At 39.6% G+C, this 7,806-nt stretch overlaps 1 pseudogene; it reads left to right on the top strand.

Moving 5' to 3' along the window:
* Positions 1 to 1,855: 1,855 nt before the first annotated feature.
* Positions 1,856 to 3,458, top strand: LOC147904686 (G-type lectin S-receptor-like serine/threonine-protein kinase SD2-5 pseudogene; annotated as a pseudogene).
* Positions 3,459 to 7,806: the final 4,348 nt, after the last annotated feature.

Below are 7,806 nucleotides of genomic sequence, written 5' to 3'. Positions count from 1 at the left end.
ATTTAAGTTTGGAATGTCTAGATTAGTTTAGATACCAAGTTTTTCAAATTCCGTTAAGTAACAATGCATAAGATCAATGAATGAGTTTTCAGTCTATAGTATATTCCTTACATCTCACAAAAAATGGCTACATGCGATCAAGTTTGTACCCCATAAGTAGACTTCCATACATAGGAATATGTCAAAAAATGGCTTATACTCAATCAAGCATTGATCCCACGAGTAAAATTTCAAATGTATGAGTAATTTAGATACATGCTTTCTCATAGATGCTATGGGAAATTTTTACATAGTGATCCCTCTAAGGATTTTTGTGTATATGCTACTAAGACAAATCATTTAAGTATGTGGTGATGGGTGCACTATAAAATAGGTAACCATATGGCATGGGTTAATATAAGGGGACTTTTAATTAAAAATATTCACATGAATTCCTAAATCCAAAAAATTCAAATTAGGACTATACGACCCATATCTAAGTAGGGATTTTAATATTACCCCTTGAAGAGACATTGAATGTGGGTTTTTCTAGTTATTCACCTCTGGAGGTCATTAACTGTCAAGTGTAAGCATGTGCATGAGCACTACCTACTTAACTTCTACTTACTTTACTTTACTACAATTCTACTCCAACATATGTTTCATATGCAAAATATCATTTTGAAATGGTTTAATGATATTCCATTTAAGAAGGAAAATCTATAATATTTTGGTCCCGTATTCAAGTTTGGAATGTCTAGATAAGTTTAGACACCAAGTTTGTCAAATTCTATTGAGTAACAATGCATAAATTATAAATCGATGAACAAGTTATCAGTCCATAGTATATTCCTTGGAAATCACAAAAAATGGCTACACCCAATCAAGCTTTCATAGGAATATGTCAAAAAATACCTAATCTAGTTTTGGCCCCACATGTAAAATTTCAAATGTAGGAGTATTTTAGATATCTGCTTTCTTGCAGATGCTATGGAAAATTTTACATAGTGAACCCCCCACAGATTTTTATGTAAATGCTACTAAGACAACCTACTTAATTTATGTGGAGATGGTGCAACCTTATGACGTGGGTTCAATATAAGGGGATTTTATATCCAAAACATTCACAAAAATGTATATACAAATTGAGGTTTTTTATTCCTAAATCCAAAAAGATTAAATTAGGACTATGCGACCCATATGTACCCCTTGAACAAACATTGTATGTGGGTTTTTCCAGTTATTCACCCCTAGAGATCATTAATTGTCAAGTGTAAGCATGTGCACAAGCACTTCCTACTTTACTTCGTGAAGAACTTGAAAGGCGTAAAAGTTCTTTGTTAACCATTAGAAAATGGTAAGTATGGTAGCCACCTAGTAGCCAAAGCAATTGTCCTAAGGGAAAGGGGACTCCCTTTGACTTAAGTGGAGGTTTTGATGAAAATGACAAGGGTGGCATTGGGATTGTGCCATATAGATGATAAAAGAGGGTTGAATTTGAGGCATGCCATTTTGAATTGAGGGCTACTAATGTTGAAAAATGCAACCATGTGTTGAAATAGAGGACTGGCTATGGCTAGCAAGCGCCCATGTAAGCTCCTCATTTCAAAGATGTTCAAGAGGAAGTAAAGTTTGGGGGGAAGACTTGAGAGAGAGAGGGGAAAAGTCACTTGTTCTACCGAAGCTTGCTAGTAAAGATAGTCACCTAGGAGTGAAAGTCCATATTAAATACATGGTAACCTAAGCGCACAACTTACTCGAGTAGGAATTGAACTCCAGCCCAACTTGTAGTTTATATACATGTTACTCTGGAAGTCCATCCCAGTATGACTTGACTTACTTGTGGAGCTTTGCCAGCTTACAAAATCCTCCATCCATGTCGCCTGATACAGGCATCAGGAGAGTGAGAGATAGCCACCCAGGACTCATCAATAGAAGTCTGCAGAGACTAAAGGACTCTCGTGCCCAACTCGGAGAGGAAGGAGCTGCATCATTTCTTTGGTTCACGAGGAGAAGCTCCATATGGATCACCTTCGTTTTCGTCTCCTTGAGCGTCGTCATAGGCCTGCTGATTTTCGCAATCGACCAACGCATTACCGAGAGCCATCCTTCCAGCCTTATTATTGCTGCGATCGTCGTTAGCTCTTGCTTGATCATTGTGCTTCTGATTTGTCTCCGGTGTGCTTACGGTCTCAAGGTTAAGGAAGATGCTAAGCGTGCTATGGATGATGTCCAATTGGGGGAATTGGATGCAGAATTTTTGAACACCCTCTCCGGGCTGCCCACCAGGTTTTCATACAAGGAGCTGGAAAGCGTCACGAGAAATTTCAGTAAGAAGCTGGGTCGAGGCGGTTTCGGGTCGGTGTACGAAGGGGAACTGCAAGACGGCAGCAAGGTGGCCGTGAAGAGGCTGGAGAAAGAAGGGCGGGGACAGAAAGAGTTCTATGCGGAGGTGGCCACCATTTCCAAGATCCGACACGTGAATCTCGTGTCCTTGAAAGGATTTTGCGCGGACTCAGCGGACCTATTGCTAGTTTACGAGCTCATGCCCGGAGGCTCGCTCGACAGATGGATCTTCAGGAACAAGGATGAGGATGCTGGGTCATCATCAACGGCGGCTTTGGATTGGGAGACTAGATTCAGCATAGCCGTGGAGACGGCAAGGGGACTGGCGTATTTGCACGAAGGGTGCGAGGAGACGATTTTGCATTTGGATGTGAAGCCGGAGAACATACTTTTGGACGATAGATTTCGAGCGAAAGTGTCGGATTTCGGATTATCACGTAGCGTGGAAAGAGAAGGGAGTCGGCTAATGACTACGATGCGGGGAACGCCGGGCTATCTAGCACCGGAATGGCTACTGGGAGCGGGCATCGACAGCAAGACCGACGTATACAGCTATGGAATAGTGCTATTGGAGATGGTGAGCGGGAGGAGGAGTGTGGATCAGATGCAGAAGGATCCCGAGGATTGGTATTTGCCAGCTTTGGCCATGAGGAAGTTGAGAGAGGGTCTCCTTTTCGAGGTCGTGGATCGAACCTTAAAGGAAAGAGTTGATTGAGGATGAGCACCATAGGGAGCATGCAGAAATGACCATCAGGGTGGCCCTCTGGTGCATCCAGGAGAAGCCCCCCATGAGGCCCACCATGGGTTTGGTGCTCGAGATGCTCACAGGCACAGTCACGGTCGAGGACCCTCCCCTCTCTACCAACTTGTTGTCTCGCGGAGGCACCCAAGGAGCTGGGACCATGGTGTCCTTCACCATTGATGTTGAATCTCTCATTACTTTGCCCAGATAATAACCAAATAAGGAGATCATGACCCATCACTCAAATAGTATGATTTCTCGGACGAGCCGTTTTTTCGACGTTCACCCACCTCGACTAGCTAATCGCATCGAGAAGCCCCCTGCTACCTGGCAACACATGTCACAGGTCATTGTGCCTCTTGTAAAGGGCCGTGAGTGTGTACTGTCTCAATTCACTCAACCCATCACTCAAAATGCCCAAAGTATTTCTCTTCTTTCACCTTGCATTCTGGACATGACTCCATGAGTTATATGTCATATGAGAAACTAGTCATGGCTATCATTACTGTGACGTTAATTTTCAATGTTTTTCACTTTATAAACTTGCCAAGTGTGGAACCAGATGTGAAAGACTTCTACATAAGCATCACATATAACATCAAAGTATACATGGATAGCTAGTCCTCTTTAGACCTTAGTATATGGTGGAATTTACACCATTCTCAACAACAACAAGTACTTCTTCTTGCCATGCTATGGGTCTCTTGTGCATTAGATCGATAACACTATCCATTTAGAAGCAAGGTTTTATGAGGAAGACCCCAAAGACATCGCGGCACACAAATTCCTTTACAAACTGGCCAGCTCATGCATCCTTCTATCAAATTGTTTGCATGGTGCATATGGAAGTGTTCTTCTATGAGGAAGACCCCGTGGACATTGCTAATGCCCAAATACTTTGGTAGACCCTCATCTATCATTAACACTATTATGTGAATCTATTAAATTAGCCACTTCCTAGAATTATTCAAAAGCATCGATAAGGTGTTTTGAGATTTTGATTATTTGCCACAATAGCTTATGTGCTGAAAGAAACTTGGAATTATTATGGATTGGAACTTGCACCTATTACTTTGAGTTCTACCTAAAGTTTTAAGGTCAACCTAACACCGATATTTCCAGCTATTCTCTCAAGTTTTAGATAAAATGGCCATACTTCTTACTTGGAATGAGTTTTCTTAGAGTTTGTAAGTCCTAGAGTCTAAGGATAACTATAACACATATGTTTATATTTCCTTCGAACTAGATAATCATATTCATTATGATCTATGGCCTTAAATGTAATTTTAGTGAATGCTGATGACGAGGCAAAATTTGATCTTTTACAAATTCTTTGACGTGTCCAACAAGTTCCAAACTCAACCATACTTTGTATATGTCTTCAATAGGATATTATGAAATAGCATGAGCTTTTAAGCGACCTAATGTCATGTAGAACACCAAATTCAAATCGTATATTAATTGTTCCTTATGCTAGAATTCACGCTAAATTCAAGATACAAGGGTTAATGGATATCATAAGAAGCTTTATACGTTTAAATTATACCTATAGAGTGCCTCTAATCATGGATGCCTGAGGGGTGTTCTAAACTACCCGATCTACATACTCATCACAAAAAACAATAAAGAACAATAATTTTTATTTTTTTAATGGGTGATTTCCTACTTTTCCAAAAAACTATTTACTCTACCAGATTTTGAAATCCTCAAAAAACTCAATTCTAAGAATATTTTCTAGCTATTTGTCACAATTACAACCTTAACAATTAATTGCCTGGCTTCTCTTATGATTTCAACTTGTTATAAAACCAAACCACTCGAAAAATTCAAGAAACGAGCCCATTGGCCCCTATAAGTCCAATATCATCCACCTTTCAATACTCTAATTGTCATGGACAATGGGTAGATTACAACAAAAGCGATGTGAGTGTAAAGTGTACCTCTACTCCTCGGCAATGGCACCAAAAATGCTAAGGGAAAAGCCACCAACATCTCCATGTGTCATGGGAAGAGCTCATCTTCTTCTAAGCCTCATCTAAGAGCTCACACTTCAAAATGCCATCCACGAATGTCATGTCGTAGATCCCGAATTGCATCTCGCGAGTTGTTCCACAAGAATAGTACATGAGGAAGAGAGAGAGGAGAGGTGAGAGCATGAGTGTGTTGAATGGGAAAGGCAATGCAAGCATGGAAGCTATAAGGAGGGAGTAGACACAAGACATCAAAGCTTGGAAGCAAGAGAGCTTGTATTCTCCACAATGCATAATGAGCTCCAAAGAGAGAAAGTTGGCTTTAATATGTGACCCTTGTCCAAACCCTAATTCTTACCTCTCTCTCCACAAGCCCCTATTCTCACTCTTTTATGCCAATGTGACTCAATGAATCTATTCTTTGCTAGTCCTAGTAGAGGGAACAAGTTACACGGCTCATCTCATCAATGATATTATATGTCTTTTCCTACAAATCATGAGATATTACAAGTATTTTTGCACACGTGCCAAAGGAGACTCAATAGTACTAGTAACCAAATCGGTAACAAATGAGACTCAATAGGAAATAATTTTTGTACTACAAAAGATAATAGGGTGATAGGTCTTCGAATCATGATTTAGGCAAGACATCATGTATGTGTGTGTGTGTGTAACCATTGTAGTAAACACATATAATTCGTTGTTATAGTCTAATCACAAAAATCGAAGCTTGCTCTAATTCCAACTTCAATTCTTTAAATGCTCAATCTTGGTCTTTTCTCTAGTTGAATAGTGTACATTCTTCAATAGATCAATCAAAGGTAAAGTTTGAGCAGCATATTCCTTGATGAAAGACCTATAGTATGCTACCCCTCCTAGGAATCTAGAGCTAGGGGATGTCTTGTAGCACAGGAAACTCTCTGGTTTGTTTTACCTGCTCTAGATCTACTTCAATACCTTGAATGCTTATAACATGTCCACGTAAGACCCCATAGGGAACTGAGGACATGCATTTTTTTGGGTTTAAGGAAATCAAGTGCCTTTGGCAACTCTCTAATAGGTTCCTCAAGCTATTGTTGTGGTCCAAGGGTGTTGTTTCCCAAAGTCTAATAATCCGTGAAGATCTTGAGATCATCAAAATAAATTAGTGAATGAATCATTCATGAACATTTGATATGTGCCCAATGCACTCCATAATCCAAAAGGCATAACATGGCTGTCAAAAACCCCAAACACATAAATGAATGTAGGTTTGAGATTATCCTCAAGTGCAACTACTTTTTGGTTGTACCCCACAAAGAAATCCATAAAGATGTAAATCTCTTTACCCACACATTGATCAAATATATGCTCTATGAAGGACAATGGATAGGCATATGTTATGGTCACCTTATTCAACTCCTTGATTTGTAGTACACAATCAAACACTTCTTTAGAGGTACATTTTTTTGGGTTTAAGGAAATCAAGTGCCTTTGGCAACTCTCTAATAGGTTCATCAAGCTATTGATATGGTCCAAGGGTGTTGTTTCCCAAAGTCTAATAATCCATGATGATCTTGAGATCATCAAAAGTAAATTAGTGAATGAATCATTCATGAATGTTTGATGTGTGCCCAATGCACTCCATAATCCAAAAGGCATAACATAGCTGCCAAAAACCCCAAACATAGAAATGAATGTAGGTTTGAGATTATCCTCAGGTGCAACTACTTCTTGGTTGTACCCCACAAAGAAATCCATAAAGATGTAGAGCTCTTTACCCACACATTGATCAAATATATGCCCTATCTGTCATGATTCCACCATATGGATATGAATCTCATCTATTTCAAGATACAAAAGTGAAACTCCTCTTATTTGACTCATTAGTGAGACCAACAATGTATGCAAGAGTCGTTTAGAGACCAAGATACATCACCACAAAGTAGCATTTCCTCATGTTCTCCAAATTTATCAAGTGCAAACAATCAAAACCTCATCAAATCCTTCTAGTTAAGTTTGCAACCACTTCAATGAGGTTAGATGCAATGTATTTAAGTACAACATTTATGCACATTTCTAAGCATGAGAGCTCACATGGCTTGCACTTGAGTTTACGTGCACACCTCTTAAGAAAGTTCGGTGTTGGTATGCACAAGTTGTCACATGGTTGCAAAACATTGGGTGTCACAAAGGATTACACGCTAGCTCTTTAGTACAACCTAAATCACCTAAGGATCAAGAAGGTATCTACGCACGCGACCGGAATCATTTGATCAAACATCACCCTTACAGTCAAAGGTTGCAACTTCAAACTTTACCAATACTTTATTTCCATCTCCCAAGGGCAACATTATTAAACCTAAGTGCGTCAAAATTTAGCTATCACACTCATTACACATATCTCTCAAGGAACTTAGGGTCTCCTCACAACACATCTACATTGAGACAATCGGATGCCTAAGAGGCTCGAGTAACCGACGAATTGGATATATTAAGAATGTCATTTGGATTAGGCCAAGTTAAAGACATTTCATATTCATATGTACTAAGTACTACACAAACAAGGGACAACACTATAGTTTTGTCAGTGATGCTTACGATCCCTTGGTACATGTCATACACCACACAAACAAACAAAGTCTATCTATTTTGCTATATCAAATGCCCCCATAAAAGCAACATTCTCTTGGCTCTCTTTCACAATCATGTAAGCTACTAATGCCCTAATAAAAGCATCATTCTTTTGGCTCTCTTTCACAACCATCATAGCTATTGACAACTCCCAAC

The sequence above is a fragment of the Dipteris shenzhenensis genome, chromosome 2 (assembly GCF_047967505.1).
Source record: "Dipteris shenzhenensis isolate YYH24624 ecotype China chromosome 2, Dip_SZ_1.0, whole genome shotgun sequence".
Classification (NCBI taxonomy): domain Eukaryota; kingdom Viridiplantae; phylum Streptophyta; class Polypodiopsida; order Gleicheniales; family Dipteridaceae; genus Dipteris; species Dipteris shenzhenensis.
Note: the sequence above shows the minus strand (reverse complement) of the source record. Positions and strands in the feature narration are given on the sequence as shown.